We start from the raw sequence: 21,326 nt of genomic DNA on the forward strand, positions 1-21,326 counted from the left end.
ATATGTAAGTACTTCTAGTAATGAGAATACCATTACATAAATTCCTTTTTTTCCGAGAATAATTTAATATGCTAACTTCAACCTACAACTATATTCTAATATAATTATTTTCAATGTAAAGAAAGGGATCCTTTACATTTTCAATATAAAGAAAGGGATCCTCACTCTGATTCAATGAGATCCACATCATATAAATGGGGTACATTTATATGATAATAAGGCACACCCCACGAGGTTGGTTTTGATTCTTTTTTTGTTTAAACAAATGTGCACTACAGTGGTTCAACAAGTAAGGCAAATGCCATGAATATGAAAGCTGCAGGGTGCCTGGTTGGCTCAGTTGGTTAAGGGTCTGCATTTGGCTAAGGTCGTGATGCTGGGGTCCTGGGATCCAGTCCCTCATGGGCTCCCTGCTTAGATGGAAGCCTGCTCTCCCTCTGTTTCTGACCTTACCCCACTTTTACATGTTCATGCGCTATCTCTCTCTCTCTCTCTCTCTCTCTCAAATAAATCAAATCAAAGAAAGAATGAAAGGAAGAAAGAGGAAAGAGAAAACAAGCTACAGTTTGCAATACCCCATCTAGAACCCAGGGAAGGTGAGTTAGACCAAAGTGGTAGTCATTCTAATTATATAATCAGATAATGTTAAGACAGGTTGGCTTGTGGTGACAAAATTGTCCATTTAAGTTGCTTTTTTCTTAATGATCAGAGGTCCCACATTGTCTCCAGTCTCTTAGTTGTGTTTTGTGTGAGATCCATTACCGAATGGGAACATTTCGGACCTCCAACAATGGCAGTACACAGCGTTGTGTCCCAAATTTTCCCTGTCAAAAGTATGTACTATTTGGGTGTTGTCTTTCAGCATGTGAAGGTTTACCATAGATTTGTTGTGGTGATTTTTAACATTAAAATCTTCTGTAAGCCAGATAACCAACCACAGCTGTCCTGACAGCAATGTTAACTGCTGCGTGATCCATTCCCAGGCTGGAAGTCAGTCTCACTGTGCCATCGATCACTTGTAAGATCTGTGCACAGGACTCTTGCAAGGGGCCAGAGTCAAGGTGTGAGAAACATCTGATGTACACCATTACGTAAATTCTTGTTCATGTGTCTGAGGCTACTATTAGAGAGGTAACGTGGCTAGAGAAAATAATATTCTTTGAAGTCAGGGAGTTGACAGCATGAGTCTCAGCTGTGTTGATTACATTCTTTTGGGCTAATATTCTTTGGGATTGTTCTTATTTTATAAGTTAATTATCAGTGCTGACCCTTCTTGAGACTGGTGAAATTGGACAGAACTGACAATGAGGTGACTTACGACAAAAACAACCAATGAAAATGCAACAGGAAGAAAGGGCTCCCTGTCATGGAAATCAAGGACTCAGACACACCTTGTGTGAAAGGATCACTAACATTAGAGACAATGGTGTTTCACTGTCATGGGGATACTACTGAGCTCAACCCAGTATTTACTCACACTGAGACAACACTGATGATGTCCTTGGGGATAATACATATTAAATTCCATCCTCACAGTTCATAGTGAATGTATAAGAAATATACCCCATTTATATGATGTAGATCTCATTGAATCAGAGTGAGAGATTGTTTTCTTATACACCAAGCTCCTGTTTATATAGTGCCCTTCAGTGCAGATTCTATGAATAGAACTTAGGGAAAGAGACATCATTATTTCCTGTGCTTTCTTTACTTTTAAGAGGCCATAATTTCCTTTATGGAGGGTTATATTTTCAAAAGAACATTTGTTTCATTTTTTTCTTTACTGTATGGTGTATTATTTGAAAGCATATCTGTTCATGAAAGAAAGCTTCTCAGACAATCATATACCCTTTTAGCCACAGAAATGGATTTGAGTTGTAAAATCCACATATACTAGATATATTTCATAGCATTTTTATGTTTCTTTTTTTCTCAGTTCTCATTTGAGTCATCCCTTCTGATAACTGAATACTCCTCCTTTGTTTTACTTTCTGATTAATGTAGTTGTAACACTTTTCGTGAGTAACAGTGAAGCTGGGCAGGACATAGATGTTTTCACTTCAGTTTTTGAAAGGTAGAAATCTGTGAAGAAACTTCTTCCCAAATACTAATATGTATTTTCCAGATGTTCTTTGTTCTGTTGTTCTATTGCTTACAACCTGATAGCTCAATGTGTAACCTTTTTCCCTATGTTCTATTATTTTTAAATGACAGCCTTGTTTTAGGACTGATGTCAATCTGCATCTGGCCCAGAAGGATCACAATCATTCAAAATACATTTGGTGGCTCCTTGTGTCTTGGTGTAATTGTGATTTGATTAAGTTGAAGATAAAGCAAGTAAGCACCCTGCTGCTTAACCTCTCAGCCTCCTATCTGCTGCCCAAATGCGCAACTGACCCTAAATAACGGGCCTAATCTCTCTGGAAGCAAAATGAACTTCCAAAGAGGCATACATTTTATTTCATTATATGTCTTATAAAATAAAAGGCTAATATGTAAGAATAATATTTTGTGCAATGAACAATTCTAGGTAAGTATCTCACATTTTGCACAATAATGTAAATTCGAACTCAAAATCCTGTGCATATTTTTATGCATGTAAGAACACTGAAGTTAGGGGCACCTGGGTGGCTCAGTGGGTTAAGCCTCTATCTTGGGCTCAGATCATGGCCTCAGGGTCCTGGGATTGAGCTCCACATTGGGCTCTCTGCTCAGCAGGGAACCTGCTTTCCCCTCTCTGCCTACATGTGATCTCTCTCTCTCTCTGTGTCATATAAATAAATAAAATCTTTAAAAAAAAAAAAACACTGAAGTTCATGAAATTTAAATAATACAAGATCACATAGTATGAATGATGCAAAAAAAGTTAGATTTAAACCGGGACCGGTGGGAAGTCAAGGCCAAACACCTCACCACTTCCTGTTATCTTCCAGTGAAACCTGAAGAGAAATTTTAAAAGGAAGTAATATTTTTATAAATGTTCTCATGGCAGATGCCTGTGTGGCTCAGTTGGCTAAGCATCTGCCTTCAGCTTGGGTCATGATCCCAGGGTCCTGGGACTGAGCCCCAGGTCAGGCTCCCTGCTCAGCATGGAGTCAGCTTCTCTGCCCCTCCCCTCACTGCTATCACTAACAGGAAATCTAATAATGACAATATAGATATCTGGCTATTCTCCCCATAGGTCCCCCAATAATGGGTCCATGATCAAAGGAGTGAGACTGATACAAAGCAAAGGTCAAGCAAAGCTTTATTTCACCGCTAAGCATCGAGAATCAAACCAACCAGTCAGGGCCATCTCTTACAAAGAGGTGACCCCTCCCAGCCTCACAGACTAACTTTTATAGAGCAAAGGCCATGTGGTTGAGTCTGGCCACACACAGGTAGCCAATGAGATTGCAACACACAGAGAAAACTACACAGTCATGCTAGGTCATACTCGGTGGCCAATTGAATTTCAATTTACCCTAGTAGATATTTGAACTATCCTATCATCTTGGTCAGAATTGGTGCCCGAAAGGCGGGGCTCACACTCCTTCGTAGCTAGGGAGACAGTATGCACGCCCCACTGATTGGATGTCTCCACCTGGCCTGACCTGCCCATGTATCTGGGCTTTGCTACCTGGGACTGGTTTCTGGGACTTGCTTTTAAGTAAGTTCCTCTGGGAGGGGCAGGGTCAATCTAAGTTTACTGCATAAACAACAAAATGGCTCCCCCTAGCTAAGTAGGCCCTTACATTCCCACTGCTGTAAGCTTCTGTTCTAGTCTCGCATACTCTGAGGCCTTGATGAGCCTTGGAGATGAGGGTTGATTCAAATTGAAAGTGGAACTTAACATTTATTCATTTTTTCTACAAGTGAGCCCCAGTGTTGTCCAGTTTTAATTCCACATAGTGAGTACACAGAGCATAGAGGATCAGTGGTGGAAGTAAGCTTCATGATTCCGTTCGTGGTGGGAAAATAGAACGTCTATTTAAAAAAAAAAAAATGTAACCATGACTATTAGCACATGACATATGCTCAAAATTAATTCAGGTACATAAGTGTTGAAAGACAGGCTAATTTGGGCATAACATCAGGAGACACTTAAGGGGTATGATCCTTTCTTTTAGTAACATGGGGACTGGAATCATTGCAGGAGCTCTATGTTGTCCAGGGCTCTTTGAGATATTCAATTTAATTAACTATACAATTGAACTTAAGGTTAAACCTGGCCTGAACCTAAAAATGAGCCTGGATCAATTGGAACCATTAGGTTATTTCAAAGGGGCAATCAATAGAAGAGAATTTATCTTTCAAAACCAAGGTTCAGTTTTGAAACTAATCTGTTTCTTGTGATTGATAAATTAGAAACTGGAAAGGCAATGTTCCATTTCACAGTTGGAAAAACAGTAATTTGGAAGATATTGATGAGTTTTATAGTTTTATAGATTAAAACCCTGAAATTTTAAGCTGTTTTACGTCGCTACCCTTAAGTAAACACCATGTGACATTTGTGATATTCTAAGTATATCTAAAGATGGAAGTCATAAAACCAAGATAAAAACACAGGTTTTGTTCATCATTTTTTAAAAAATGAAATAGAGCAAGTATGCTTTTACCTATTAATAGAAAGTAGAAACACTGCAATATTAGAAAATAATGATCAGTATTTTAAAAGCACAAAAAGGAATCAATTATCACTTTTTTATAGTTTAGAGTAGCAAATTGAAGCTTATACAATATAAAACAATAATTATCCCACAGTATCAAATGAAAAATAGGTCAAATTTCAGTTTAAAACTGACCTTAGGATTTAGGTGTTTTGTTAGTACTACTATATTAGAAACATAGTTTATTGTTAACCCAAATAAGATCTAGTTAGCTAAAGAAAACTATTTAATTCTTTTTTTTTAAATCTTTTTATTTATTTATCAGAGAGAGAGAGGGGGAGAGAGTGAGCACAGGCAGACAGAATGGCAGGCAGAGGCAGAGGGAGAAGCAGGCTCCCTGCTGAGCAAGGAGCCCGATGTGGGACTCGATCCCAGGACGCTGGGATCATGACCTGAGCCGAAGGCAGAGGCCTAACCAACTGAGCCACCCAGGCGTCCCCACTATTTAATTCTTAATACATTTGCAATTTTATCTCAATAGGCAATATTAAGAATATGCTATTTAACTAATTTATTTTCTTAAGATTTTATTTATTTATTTGTCAGAGAGAGAGAAAGAGCACAAGCGGGGGCAGCTGCAGGCAGCGGGGAAAGCAGACTTCCCACTGAGCAAGGAACCCCTCAAATCAGGACTCAATCCCAGGATCCCAGGATCATGAGCTGAGCTGAAGGCAGATGCTTAACCAACTGAACCACCCAGGAATCCCTAAATAATTTATTTTTTAACCCCTTATCTAGCCTTGAGGTATTGAAATTTTGATACCGTCAAAAATAATGCCTATAGGATAATTAGTATGATTGTGCAAGAATTAAAAGCTGTTTAAAAAGTTTGCTCAAACTGAGCAATTTGCTCAAACATCTATGACCCAGGTTCTTCCAGAGGATAGTCTTCTCTGTCTCAAAAAGTCAGCATGTTAAATGATTTCCTCTTCTATTTTTTTTTTCCTGCTCCTCTCTCAGCTATGTCAACAGTGCCAGACTATGAGTCTTTCTTTAGAAATTTAAAATTACCAACATTTGGGGGTGCCTGGGTGGCTCGGTGGGTTAAGCCACTGCCTTCGGCTCAGGTCATGATCCCAGGGTCCTGGGATCGAGTCCCGCATTGGGATCTCTGCTCAGCGGGGAGCCTGCTTCCTCCTCTCTCTCTCTGCCTGCCTCTCTGCCTACTTGTGATCTCTGTCTGTCAAATAAATAAATAAATTCTTTAAAAAAAAATTAAGCAGAGAAAGACAACTATCATATGATCTCCCTGATATGAGGAAGTGGTGATGCAACATGGGGGCTTAAGTGGGTAGGAGAAGAATAAATGAAACAAGATGGGATTGGGAGGGAGACAAACCATAAGTGACTCTTAATCTCACAAATCAAACTGAGGGTTGCTGGGGGGAGGGGGTTTGGGAGAAGGGGGTGGGATTATGGACATTGGGGAGGGTATGTGCTTTGGTGAGTGCTGTGAAGTGTGTAAACCTGGTGATTCACAGACCTGTACCCCTGGGGATAAAAATATATGTTTATAAAAAATAAAAAATTATATTAAAAAAAAAGAAAAAAAATTACCAACATTTGTATTTCTAACAGTACTTCAAAATTTTATACATTTTTTTTCCCACTGGTTACTACCAACATTTAGCTTAGATGAATGCCCTCTGCTAATGTAAATTCAAGATTCATTCATTAAAAGTCTTTTGTTTACAAGGGATAAGCAATCAACTAATACAGGCTCAAGAAAAAAGGAAATATTTTTCCCCAAAATTAAAAAGGATTGAGCCCCTTGATGGATTCAAGACTCAGTCCAGTTCATCAGAAATTTTTCTGTTCAACCTTCAGCTGCATTAATTTCTCTGATTTACTTTAATTTTTAAGCCTGCTCTCCTTTGTTAATGGCAAGGTTGCTGTATGTATGCAAAGATTCACATCACAAAAGCTTACTAACACTCACGGTAAGATACATGTCCCTTTCCAACAGTTGCAGAAAATGCCCAGAATTTAATCCTTTGTGTGGCTTAGATCATTTGCTTCCTTTGAAACTAAAGCCAAATGCATGCCCATAGTCTGAGTATGAGGAGGAACATTCTTTTAATACAAAATAAGGTTTATTTTAGAAGAATTAGAGGAAACAGAGGCAAGGCAGGTACAACATACTTGGTGCTTTTTTGTGTGTTTCTAAAAGGGTTACATAAACTTCCAAAAGTTTGCTTCTTGGGCATTACTGACATCTAGGTCTTCCAAAGGACCACCGCTGTCCTTAAATTGAAAAACACACACTATATAAGACTTCTGTCCAATCCTCTTCTTACACATGTGTTTTGCAAAGAAAACATCCATCAAATTATACTATCTTTTCTCTTTTAATACCACTTAAATTCTAGAACAGAAGACTGAGGGCTTCAACCTATAATTCTTCTCATAAGAAAATGAATTTTTTTTCTTGTCAATCAGACAGTTTTTCCCCCAAGATCCTCAGTCTTCTCCCAAATCTTCAAATCTCATCCTACTTAGCCGCAAATCAGTAAAGGACATGATAAATTTATCCTCATCTCAACCATCAGTATTTGTTTTTAAAAATATAAGTTAGTACATAAATCAAGAAAATGGATCTCTGGCTATGGAATGTCAACCTTCAGTGAGCAGGGAGAGGAGGTACACTGGGGGATAAGAGTGTATGACATTTATTTTTGCATAACAAAAACTTCTAACAGTGGCTCATATAGTATCTCTGATATAAATATAGTTTGCTTGGACAGTTCCTCTGGTTTGGGCCAAGTTCGACATATTTAAGAGAGGTTTGTTCATGTGTCCATAGTCAGTTTGTGGGTAGGCTAGGAGTGACTATTCCAAAATAACCTCATTCAACGATTTGGTGGTTGACTGGTTTTGTTAGTAATGGGTAGACCACATGTCTCAACACCCAGCTGGCTAGCAAAGCTCTATTTACATGGTGGCATCAAGGTTACAAAAGGGAGAGTAGAAGAATCAAGGCCTTTGAGGTCTGGGCTCAGAACTGGCAGACCCTCATTTCTTCCCTTTTTATTGGCCAAAGCAATTCACAGACCAGACTCTATCCCATGATGGCTGAAAAGTCACGCTGCTTGTGGATGTGGAATATAAGGGAGAGAGCAGGGCCACTTTTATAAACAAAGGAGCACAGTCCTCCTTTTTTTTAAGACTTATATTTTTTATTTGAGAGACAGAAAGAGAGTGGTGGGACAGGAAGAGAAAGAGGGAGAGAGAGAGAAACCTCAAGTATACTTCCTGCTTAAGCATAGAGCCCCACACAAGATTCGATCCCAGGACCCTGAGATGGTGACCTGAGCCTGGAGCTAGCTGCTTAACCAACTGAGCCACCCCACCCAGGTGCCCCAAACACAGTCCTCCTTCTTAATCAGCTTTCAACATTCTTCCTTGGATATTTTTTTAGCCAAATCCAGAGTACATGAGATCTGTTTTCTATCTTCCTAGTTATTGTATACAATTGTTTTGACAATTGCTTTATAACTATGTAATACTCACATTTCCCTAGCCTCTAAGAACAATTTCTTCACTGTGTCTTAAACTTTGCTAAAAATTTCTTCTCCATTTTTCCAGCCTCAACTGGCTCCTCAGTTCAAAGTTTTTTATTATTGCAATTACCCATTTCAGGAACCAGTTCCTATACCCCTTATCTATTGTTATGTAACAGACTGTACAAACAATAGTAACTTAAAAAATATTTATATTATTTATAAATATTGCTCACATGTTTATGTATCACATGGTTGTACTAATCTGGGTTAAGCTCTGCTAGTCTCAGCTGGGACTCTGTCATGTGCTGTGGTCACATGACAGGTAGGCTGGGGACTGTCTGTCCAAGCTGACTATTGCTAAGATTACCAACATTTGGAAATTGAATTGCCATAAACGTTTATTTTATAGCTATTTCTTTTTTTTTTGTCATTATTTTGTCATTATTTTTTGTGTTTGGTTGTTTGTTTATTTTGTTGGTTTTCCTTTTTGTATTTGAATATAGTTAACATGGTGTTACATTAATTTCAGGTCTACAGCATAATGATTCAACTTCTCTATACATTATGTTCATGCTACCATCTGTCACCATACAACATTATTAAAGCATTACTGATTATATTCCTTATGCTGTCCCTTTTATTACAGTGACTTATTCATTCCAAAACTGGAAGCAGTGTCTGTTTTAATGAATAAGTTTTTAAAACGTTTTGTAGTTAATGCTCAACTTGTCATTTAGGATTTGAGAATAAAACCTAATGGGTTTTAGATAGTCCAAATTTTGTCATGAAGTTAAAATTAAAAGTAGGCACTCGGGGCACCTGGGTGGCTCGGTGGGTTAAGCCTCTACCTTGGACTTAGGTCATGATCTCAGGGTCCTGGGATCCAGCCCCGCATTGGGCTCTCTGCTTGGCGGGGAGCCTGCTTCCCCCTCTCTCTCTGCCTGCCTCTCTGCCTACTTGTGATCTTTCTCTCTCTCTACGTCAAATAAATAAATCTTTAAAAATAAATAAATAAATAATAAAAATAAAAGTAGGCACTCAAGAACAATATTCAAAATGTGAACTCAAAAGACAAGAGTGATAATAAAAAAAAATATTTTTTATCTTCTTTTTTGGGTGACCTTAAAGAAGTCAGAATTTGTTCAAAATATATGATGTAGTGAAATTAAGTATTATCAGTATTTCTCTTCAAAACTAACAAACTATCATGATCATTATTAGAACAAACTGATCATATATAGAAATGAATAGTCTAGATCTGGGAAACATACCCTTTATTTTGGATTTTATTGTTGGACCAGAGAGGAAAGGAGGTCCTTGCTCTATCAGTTACTCTTGGACATGGTCAGTCCTATGGCAGAATGTGTAGTGAGAACTTTGGTCAGTTTCAGAGTCCCTCCATCCTGGCATCAAGATTTTTATCTGTGGTCTACCAAAGATAGGATATGGAAGTGGAGAGTTCCTTTTTTAAGTACAAGAGGATACAAGGCAAACTCCTGACTCTGGCAGACAGCTTTGTTTCAGATAATTGGTCTTTTCTGCTGCCCTCAAATGGTTGTGCATCAATACCTATGAGATAAATAAATAAATAAATAAATTAATTAATTAATAAGCGAGCTTTCTCCCAAATTGTGCAGTGAGGCAGGGATGAAACTTAGTGGATCATAGAGGAGTCATCTGGGAAGAGTAAAGGACAACAGCCTTCTATCACCAGTCAGTAACAGAGGGGCCTGGAAAACTGCAAGTTTCCCAACAGAGACGACATGTAAAAAAAGAACTAGAATAAATCATCAAAGTTTTTGCAGTTCTTGAGTGTTAAAATTTCTTGGGACACAATCTCAAGAGAAGAATAGTTTTGCTGGGGATGCAAAATTATACCACATATATTTTAAAGATTAAAACAGTAATGACTTTTTTTTATAGATCCCAAGGAGGCGCAATGGGTCATATCAGTAAAAATAGATAATGGAATATTTGACACTAAAGTCATTTTCTTGTCTGCAAGTCTCTCATTCCTAAATGGGAATGCCAAGTGGAAGAAGAATGAAGTAAACACAATAGTCTATCAACAGTGAGTGCAAGACAAGATACAAACACCTAAACAGCTAGGAATACTTTGAAATATGAAAACTTTACCTCATGATATTATACTTATTTAATAAAACAATTTGCATGTAAATTTTTTAAAAATAATCCATAATTTGCTATTAACTGAAATACCAAGATGAGTTCAAAGTAAGTACCCTTCCCATAATGACACATAATGTCAAATTAAGCACCCTCCTCCAGGGTCAGACATCATAATACAATTTGCTTTTCCCTGCCCAGAGCAGAACTTGGTCTGAAAAACGTTGTTGTCCAAGATTGCTTACTCTGTAAAAATTGAGCAAGAAAATAGAGTTAAACTTTGTGGGCAGCAATTATTCTTGCTGTCAGCAGGAGCAAAATTTACCACCAAAGGAAAATCTGAGGAGTCAAATGTACTGTCATTTAGAAGTCAAACAGCCCTCCTGAGTTTTTCTCAGATTCCTAATAAAAGTCTTTGGCAAGAACTGCTATAGTGTATGGTTTAATGAATGTAGGTGAAAACAGATCCAAGTAGCAGCTTTTGTGTAAGAATGGAGTATTATTATTCTTTATAGAAATCCAGCTTGGGGGAGCCGTGAGGACTCATCTATTCCTGAGCTATACTTCTGGGATATCTACTCCCTTTCAGACACATTTTGAGGGGAGACATGGCATCCTACTGACTCCTGCATGCCATATATCTATGTGTGTGTGTGTGTGTGTGTGTGTGTGTGTGTGTGTGTGACCTATAACTATATGCTAGCCATTTACCTTCTGTCACACCTATTAATGAGGGGACTACCTTTCTTTTGAACTAAATTCCTCTCTAGCCACATATCTTTGGTATATTCAGTCTTTCTTCTCAATTTCTACATCCTTAGTAGCTGCCGCACAGGGAACTAGGAAGATGTAAGGAAGAACGTCTACTGATCAACAACTAAGCCAGCTTATCAGCAATGATTATGGTAGGAGATGTCCTAGCAGCTACTTCTAGCTGGGCGCTTTCCGCCTCAAGATGGCTACCTGGCAATATGGTCATTCGCTTTGCATCCTCACTCATACTGTAGTTCTCACCTTCAGAAGTCAGAAACTGTCCTATTTCTAAGCAGTGAATGCCACAGATTCTCCATGGAAGGATATCCCCTTACACCTTTCAAAAAGCATGAAGACTGTGGCTTTTATACAAAAGTGTGTCAATTCTCTTATTATTAAGGAGAGGTATTTGCCTTATTTTCCTGAAGCTGGAGATTTTGTTGGCATACCATTTCTTTCTAATTTAATTTTGCTCTTTGCACTTTATGACTAGGTGCAGCAAATACACAGAGTTCATTGGGCACAGGCTACACTCAAATTAAAATCTGTTATTATTCAGCACACATCAGTGGTGCTCATTTGGAGACTATCCCATATACACTTTAGAAGGTTTGGCATTTGCTAAAGAAGACTTCAGTCAGCAGGGGCAGGAAGCAGACACTACAGAAAGCCCCAGATGAAGAAGCATCTGAAGTAGCAGGGAGGGACTAACAAGCACTAAGTGAGGGGACTGGGGATGGTGCAGCCCCTGCGTTTGCCTTGAGAGGCAAGATTCCAAGGGACTGTCAAAGACAGATAAGCATGCATGCATTGAATTCAATTTGTGCTGGTCCAGAAGTCAGTGGGTGCAGTGAATGACACCCCGTAAGAGCATCCTTGAATAGTTTGGAAATTAAACCTCCCTTTCAGACCCTCTGATAAATAGCAGGCAGGGCAGCTCTGCTATTGGAAAAGAGGAGGAAGAATACAAAGTGTGGGATCTCGAGGGAAACTTCTATTTTGGGCATAAATTCATTCAATAAATGAAGTCAGGACACTGAATTATAACTACTAGAAAACCTGTCTTGGGCCAGGGTGATGCCACCAATGCTCTAGTTACTGCAGTTTGGGAAGCCAGGAAGTGACGCCCTCAGAAGGAGCAGGCAAGTGCGTGTTTAGATAAAGGAATTCTGAAGGATTAGACATGCACAAGTGCTCTGAGTACTCTAGTTTCCTGCAAGTAAAATAATCCTCCTCCCATTTTCTCCCCACCCCAACCCACCACCAGCCTTCCTGCTGGGAACAGGAAATAGTTGCATTTTGGCCACTAAGAATGCTCCCACTGCACTCCCTCACTGATGCATACATAGAATATTAAAGACAGGACAAATTATAGCAATTATACAGCTTCCTGCCCCAAAGGAATTTGTGTTCTTCTTAGTATGATAATATAGTACAATGAGCCTCATCTCTGGATCCTCTGGGACCGGGACAAGTCTCCGATCCCAACAGGCTAGATCAAGTCAGACTCCTAGCCGAGCCACATTCTCTGTCTGTCACTGTTCTTACGTCTCCCTGAACTTTCCCTTCTCTCCCCACTGTCTCTAACCAACCCAAACTCCTCCTTCAGTTTGGACCTTAAATCCTCCAGAGCCCTTTTGTGATTCCTTTAATTAGAATAAGACGTGCACCCTCCCTTAACCGCGCAAATATTCACCTGTGTCCTACTCCTACCATAGTATCGACTGCATTATATTCTATTTCCAAGACTACTTCTCTGTAAACCATCCCCTAGATTATACATCTGGTAGCTGAAGGGACCACATTAATCTTGTTCACTATAACATCGGAGAAAACAGATTTGCACCTGGCATATAGTGCGAATTCTGAAATAATCTGTGCCTAAATGAATTAAAATTATGATAAAGAGCTTAAAATATTTTTTTTCTATTTGAGTAATATCAGTAGTTGACTATTTTCAAATGTCCAGAGAAGTAGTAAAGATTCATTCTTTCCAGTTGTCCCAAGAGAGGAAAAAAGGATTGTGATACCAACAAACCAAAACAAGGTGCTTGTCATGATCTTCATCATCTCTTCCCGCCTTCTTGCACTAACCAACAAACAGTCCTTCCTTTCATCTGCTCTCTGTCTCATACACCTGCCTGACCCATCCTCCGTTCTGTAGGTAGAGTGGTCTTCCTAAAACAGAAACCTGAACATATTCCTCTCTACCTAACATCCTTCACTGGTCATCTAACTCAAATCTACAAGAGAGATTTGAAACTACTCCATGCAGAACACAAGTTCTTGTACTATTTGTGCTTTGCACACCTTTCAGCCTCTTCTGTTATCAATCAAAATTTACACTCCAGCAAGGCCAGACACTTCTTGTATTGCTCTGACCTATTATAAATAAATAAAAGTACAATAAAGTCAAATAAAATAAAAGAGCAGGCATAATGTGGAGTTACATCTTTACCAAAACTATAAACTCTGCCACCAAAGCAAAAGTACAAGAAATTATACTCCTTCTTTCCATATTCTTCTCAATTTATAGGCAGTCCTAAAGTTGATCTTTTTCTCACTTTTAAGGCTACTCAATGTTCATTTCACACTTATGTCATCTCCGTAGGATCTCTTAAAACTTACTTCAGCTGTGCAGAATGTTAGTCAAGGAAGAAGTCAGTGTTTAGTGCTTCAGTCTCCAGTACACGAGGGATTAACCTAATTTAAAGGATGAAGAATTCACAGCACAGTCTTTGCATATAATTAACTGAGTTAGACTGTGCATGGCCAGAAGGTTGCAACCCTTCTCTATAAGCAACAGTTTGTCCTGTATTCACGGGACTGACAACCTGCATTCCACAGGCTATGCTAGCGTAAGGATCCTATTTGCACCTTGATTGCATACCTCCAGTAGAGAACATAATAAAGAGCATTGCTTTGTGCAATTGCTATATATTTCAATCTAAAAGACACTGAAATAAAAAGCTACCCAGAATCATCATGTCTCAATGTTTAGAGAATTGCATACATTTTGTGAAATGATGCACAATGGAAAAAGACCAGCCACTGGTAATGCAGATTTGAATCAAAGGTGCACATGATGTATAAAGGCATTACTTCTAACTACATTAGGTAAATATTGCCAAATAATGCAGATGTGCCCCAGATGTGCTGCTAGAGGATTTCTTCACCTTCTACATAAAAGCTGTTTATTTCTAAGGGTGTCTTACTGACTTAGGTTGCAGTTATCATGACAACAACAAATAGATCTTGTTAAATGAGACCCTTACATTATTTCAGTTTAAATTTAGCCATTACATTTTAAAACATACTAAATTATCAATAATTTTAAGAAATGAATACTTCTCCCACTTGACATTCTATCTTCCACTTAACATATTCAAATATCCCTTTTAATATTATGTCAAGTATACTAGAACTTAGCTTATTTCAGATCCCTTTTCAACTAATTTATATGAACTGGAGATCCCCATATAAGAAGTCCAAAGGCAGATAATGATTTTCATAAGTTCAAATTTAAAGATTAATTTTTTTTCCTTCCTCTATAAGACAAGTTCAAACGTCAACACATCCACATATCGTTTGCTTTACATTGAGCTGTTTGCTTGGTATTCACAAATTCAATTACTTTTCAGTAGCATCAAACAAGATTTCATTCTGCAACCCTGAATTTCCTTTCTGCTGCTTTTTGCTTTGCTTGTTTAAAAAAAAATAATAATCTTCCAGTTTTTGGTGATCTATCAGCAGGTTTCATCCTCATCAAGGGTGAAACAAATACTCATCCAAGAGGTGAAGAGCAGTCCAGCTTCATACTTTGAATCTAGTTAAGATGAGATACACTGTGTCATCATTTTTATGCCAAAGATAACGTTTAGTTTATGACAGATATGAAACACAATTATCCCCTTTACAGTTTATTTTTACCAAGCACCTGAATCTAGATTTTCTTAAAAATTAAGATTTCTGGGGCACCTCGATGGCTCAGTGGGTTAAGCCTTAAGCCTCTGCCTTCGGCCAAGTCATGATCTCAGGGTCCTGGGATCGAGCCCTGTGTCTGGTTCTCTTTTCAGCAGGGAGCCTGCTTCCCCCATCTCCCTCTGCTTGCTACTCTGCCTACTTGTGATCTCTCTTTCTCTCTCTGTCAAATAAACAAATAATGAATTAATTAAAAAAAATTAACTCTTCTTAACCTCTAATCTCTTCCCCTCCCCCACTTTATATCATATTTTATGCTTATTATATTCACAGAATGCATATATGTAAAAATCACCCTTTCTCTCATTTTTAAAGAAAAGATACCTGGGTCATTGCTTCAATCTGATAGTGAATTTTTGCATCCATTGCTTGTCATTGGTCACAAAGCAAATATAATGAAAGGAGAGAAGAGGGATAGATTAACTCAAGGCACATTTAGAATAGCAACTCATCCATGTTTGAGTTCTCTCACAATTATGTCTGTGTATCAGTCAGTGTTCTCCAGAAAAACAGAAGCAAACCTCCTACATATGGGACTTAGCTTACCTGATTATCAAAGCTGAGAAGTCCTACAAGGAGCTGCCATCTTCAAGCTGAATAACCAGGAAAGCTGATGGTATACTTCAGTCAGAGTCTGAAACCCTAAGAAAAGAGAAGCCAGGTATCTGAGGGTAAGGAAAAAAATATATGTCCCAGCTCAAACAGAGAACATACCTGCCTTTCCTCCACCATTTTTTTTTTCCTACTCAGAACCTCAAAAGATAGGGTGATGCCCACTTTCACTGGTGAGAACAATCTTCTTTTCTCACCAGTGAAAGTGGGCATCACCCTATCTTTTGAGATCCTGAGTAGTCAACCTATTAAATGCTAAGCTCCTCCAGAAACACCCACACAAATGTACTTAGTGATAATGTTTTACCACCTCTCTGGCCAGTATATCCATTAACCCAGTCAGGTTGACACATAAAGCTAACCATCACGGTGTACCTTTGTAGGTTTTTCCTATAATTGAGGCTACTATTATTTCAGAAATGCCGAAGTTGAGTATCTTCAAACAAATGGATACTGATGGGAAATGCAGAGACTTAACAGCATCATTTCTAAACCACCTCTCTTAATGCTTGTGGAACATTAGCCATGTATACTGGGCCACTCTATGACAGTAGCAATGCACTCAATGGCCAAGGAACAAAGATTAAACTAGGAATAAAGCTATTCTTTCTTCCAGATGAAGTTAAAACAAAACAAAACAAACCAAAAAAACACCTTTTAAGTGGCCTATATTTTGTGGTCCAGACCATCATGCATCCCTTTTGTATTACTCTTTCTGTGAACTTAACTGACAAAAACTTGGTACCGTGATATCAGTGTGTTAATAAAATAGTAACCTGTAACACTTATACTTGGTATTACCCTTCCACAAATATTACTTCAATTGATTTTCTTAACAACCTTATAGGCGATACCGATATGTATTTAGAACTGTGGCTATGGGATCAGAAAGGTTAAAAAAACTTTAGAACACTCACATTATTAACTGGCTGAATCATAGACAAACTTGGGTGTTCTGACTCCATATCACATGATTTTTCCACTCTGTTACTATTATCCCACTATAAGCATCGTGACTATACCATTTCCTGTAGGATACAGTCCTGCCTTTTCCTTATTTAGTTCTTCTGAATATACCTTGTTCTTATAGTAGTATCTGTTTTTAGGTTGTAGGAGATTTTGATCCATGGGTTCTGACTTACATTTAATCACATTTCTGCATGCTTTCCGAGCCTCAATGATTAATTATTTCTATGCCCGACACCACCAGAGCCAGCCACCCAGAAATTTTGAATATGAAGCTCTGCAGCCTATTTAATAATGGTAGTCTGCCTCAGGTGGTACATTGTAAGGACAGTAGGATTCTTTATTTCCCTTGTTAACTTCAGGAGGATAGCAATTGGGAAAATGTTATGTAATTAGGCTCCTTTCTGCCTTAGAAACAAATTTTTCTTTGAGATGTCTGAGATAACTGGCTGATTATTTGCCTTTGGGTCCTAGAATTACATTTTATAGAGGTAGAAGCAGACACTTTAAAAAAAATTTTTCTTTTTTCAAGTTTCAGACATGTTTATTGGAGGATTGGGCAGGTCTGCTAGCAGATGCAGGTGATGCTTCCAGCTGGTGAGGCTGCGTCATGAGCCCTTCCCAGTGCCAGGAATCCTCAGACTGAGTTGGATGCACTGTCCCCATGCCCAGCTGTCTACAGCAGTACAGGAAAAAGACCCTGCTGCATGAAGCTGGAGGTATTGATGGCAGAGCAAAGCGGTGACTGAAAGTGGCTCTTGACTCCCCTCTCCAGGACTCAGTGGTTTGTGTGCCTTGCACAGAACTTCAACTGGTGACATTTTTCTTTTCTTTTCTTTTCTTTTTTGTTTTTTGCCTAATGTCTTTTTGTTATTAAAATGGTTTTCTTTTGTCCTTCTTGCAATAAATTATAAACAGTTTGAGACCAGTGACTCTGGTAAATTGCATTAAATTTCTAATTCTCTGTTGCAGTTTGAAATTCTTTCACTGCCCATCCCTAACCCTTGATAGGGGTATAGTTCCTCACACCTTGATTTGGCCATGGCACTTATTTTTGCCGATAGGATGTCAGCAGATGTAAAGCAAGCAGAGGTTTGAAAATTTCTCGCTCGACATGGCTTCCATCTCTTGACTCACTGCCATCATTATGCTCACTGGTCACACAAGGAGATAAATACATGAAGCATAGCTGAACCTTCCCTGCTGAGCCCAAACTAGATCAGCCAAGCCCTAGACAACCCTCAGATCTGTGATTAAATTAATCTTTGTTTAAAGCCACTGAGTTTTGGGTTGGTTTTCTAAGAAACCTTTTTTGTGGCATTGGCCAACTGGCACATACTGTCTTTTTTACTATTCTGCCACAGTTTAAAAAATGAATATACCACCATTACTAAGAGAAATGTTGATTATGTTGAGTTTCACACTTTGATAAAACATTATATATTATATAATATCCATTATAATGCTGAGTTAATTATCTTGATTTTACTAATAAGGGAACTAAGACTCAAAAGTATGGCACTCTTTGCAAAACTAGAAAGAGAATAAGATGGAATTATTATCTCAGAATGAAACCTTTTACAATATGTTGTCTCTGGTTTGAAGTTGATTTGCCAAAATCTGGATTCTTGCTAGCCAACTAGCCCATTATAAACAACACTATAAAATGCATAAGTATAATAAATCCATTAGAATATTAATCTCACTCTTAGGATTCATGATCCTAAATTGAATCATACCTGCAATTATGATATAATAAGCTTTACAGATAGGTGGATTACTGTCATATTTTCCATTTCTATTCCCACTAATTATAAACATAAGAGTGACTCAGCAGTAATGCATTTATAGCTGTCAAAAAGTCATCACTATTGATATCATGACTTAAAAATCTAGCTATATATAATTAAACTTTAATTTCCATGTTCTCTAATTCATTTATATTTAAGTCAGCAGAAATTTCTAATTTCCCAGGTATCATAGTCTCAAACTTTTCATATATACCTACATATATGAGTGAGAGAGAGATTAAGAGAGAAAGAGAGTTATATGTACTTTATGAATCAATGACAAATTCAGATTAAGAAGCTTCAAGAAAAAATTAAAAATGATAAAGGAGGGTATGCCTGATTTGAATTTTGGTATTTTTCATTACTGAAAGCATTTCACATATAAAGAGCAAGAATAAATTTCTATGATAAATTGGAAGATTTCTTGAATACAGTTTACTGTCTGTCATGAAGATTTTAAAATTCAAATGGATCCCTAGATTACATAATTTTGAATTTCCTAAAAATCCAGCAGTATAATTCATGAGAATAGTTTTTCTCTAGAAATTTCCATGGCTCTTTGTTAATCACTGGCGAACAGTTTTTAGGCATATATATATAGAGAGAAAGATACATGTAGATATATAAATCTTTTTTTTAATTAATTTTTTATTTTTTATAAACATATATTTTTATGCCCAGGGGTACAGGTCTGTGAATCACCAGGTTTACACACTTCACAGCACTCACTAAAGCACATACCCTCCCCAATGTCCATAATCCCATCCCCTTCTCCCAAACCCCCTCCCCCCAGCAACCCTCAGTTTGTTTTGTGAGATTAAGAGTCACTTATGGTTTGTCTCCCTCCCAATCATGAAACAAGATGGGATTGGGAGGGAGACAAACTATATAAATCTTTTTTTATTGGCCTAGGCACTTGGTTATTTTTCTCTTTTCTTTTCAAAAAATATAAGGCAAAAGTCTTAAAGGTACATTTCTGAAACACATGAACTATTTATATTGATTGAAGACCCTAAAGCTGATAAAGCTATAAGCATAGGAGGCTGTGACTTTATTTTGGTTTTTGTTTGTTTGTTTGTTTTTTAAGATTTATTTAGTTATTTGAGAGACAGAGAGAGCATGAACAGGAGGAGCAAAGCAAGAAGAGAGAGAATCTCAAGCAGATTCCATGCTGAGTGTGGAGCCTGACTGACATGGTGCTCAATCTCATAACTCTGAGATCACAGCCCTGAGCTGAAACTAGGAGTCAGATGCTTAAACTAGTGAACCACCCAGGTGATCCAGGAAGCTGTGACTTTGAAGCAGTTCATCAGATTTAGATTTGCAGTCAGTAAATTTATATGGTTCCACATCAATGATGGAAACAGGGCCTTAGAAAAGTCTCTGTGGTGTCTTGTTAACACTCAGAATATAGTTCCCTTCACTTCCTTTCCCTGTGCTGTTCTTTCTCCTCCTCTTATCCCCAAAACTATTCCAGTAAAACAATCAGGAGAAATAGATACTTGTGATACTCACAGCAAAGTCCTTGTGTCAGGCGCTATAATAGAAGCCTTCTCATTCTCTAGAGCAGGGCTTCTTTTTTTTTTTTTTTTTTTTTAAAGATTTTTTATTTATTTATTTGACAGAGAGAAATCACAAGCAGGCAGAGAGGCAGGCAGAGAGAGAGAGAGAGAGGAGGAAGCAGGCTCCCTGCTGAGCAGAGAGCCCGATGCAGGACTCGATCCCAGGACCCTGAGATCATGACCTGAGCCAAAGGCAGTGGCTTAACCACTGAGCCACCCAGGCGCCCTAGAGCAGGGCTTCTTAATTCATGGATCCATGGGTCCAAGGAGAATTCACAGAACTCAGGTCTGTAAACCCTTAAAGTTATATGTGGAATTATAAGTGTGGTGTGTATATATGTATCAGGGGATCTCAGGTCTGTAAACCCTTGAAGCTATATGTGGCATTTTAAGTGTGGCGTGTATATATATTTACAATGGAACATTACTCAGCCATAAAAAAAGAATGAAATCTTGACATTTGTAATGACATGGATGGAGCTAGAGAGCTTTATGCTAAGTGAAATAAGTTAGTCAGAGAAAGAAAAATACCATATGAATTCACTCATATATAGAATTCAAGAGACAAAACAAATTAACAAAAGGAGGGGTGGAGAGAGAGGCAAACGAAAAAATATATTCTTAACTATAAAGAACAAACTGGGAAGGGAGGCAAGATGCAGAGAAGTAGGAGACCCTGTTTCAACCAGTCCCCTGAAGTGAGATAAATATCTACTAGAACACTCTGAACACTCGTGAAATCAGCCTGAGATATAAGATTATACACTTCTGGATCTCTATAGGGGCAAGAGATCATCCGTGGAGATGACTAGATCGTGGTTGATATATTCAGCTGTACATCCCCTCACCATATCTCACCAAAATGACTAAGAGGAAGAACACCCAACAGAGAAAAAATTCAGAGACTGTGACCTCTGCCACAGAACTATTGGATATGGACATAAACAATACATTGGAAATAAAATTCAGGGTAAAAATTGTCCAGGCAATGGTTAGGTTGGAGAAGATCATTAGAGGCAAAATAGAATCTCTAAGGGTGAAAGTGAGTGCTAATCTGGCCAAAGTAAAAAAAATGCTATTAATGAGATCCAATCTAATCTAAATACTCTTAACAGCTAGGGTAACCAAGGTAGAAGATCAAATTAGTGATCTAGAAGACAAACTGATAGAAAATCAGGATCAGGAGGAGGCCTGGAACAAACAACTTAGAAGCCATGAAAACAGAAGTAGGCAAATAAATGGTATAAATAAATAAATAACCAGGGAAGTAAATTCCAACATCAGAATAATTGGAATCCCTGAAGGGGTGGAAAAGAGAGAAGACTAGAAGATATAGTTTAACAAATACTAGATGAAAATTTCCCTAATCCAGGGAATGGAACA

The sequence above is a fragment of the Mustela nivalis genome (assembly GCF_964662115.1).
Source record: "Mustela nivalis genome assembly, chromosome: 4".
Classification (NCBI taxonomy): domain Eukaryota; kingdom Metazoa; phylum Chordata; class Mammalia; order Carnivora; family Mustelidae; genus Mustela; species Mustela nivalis.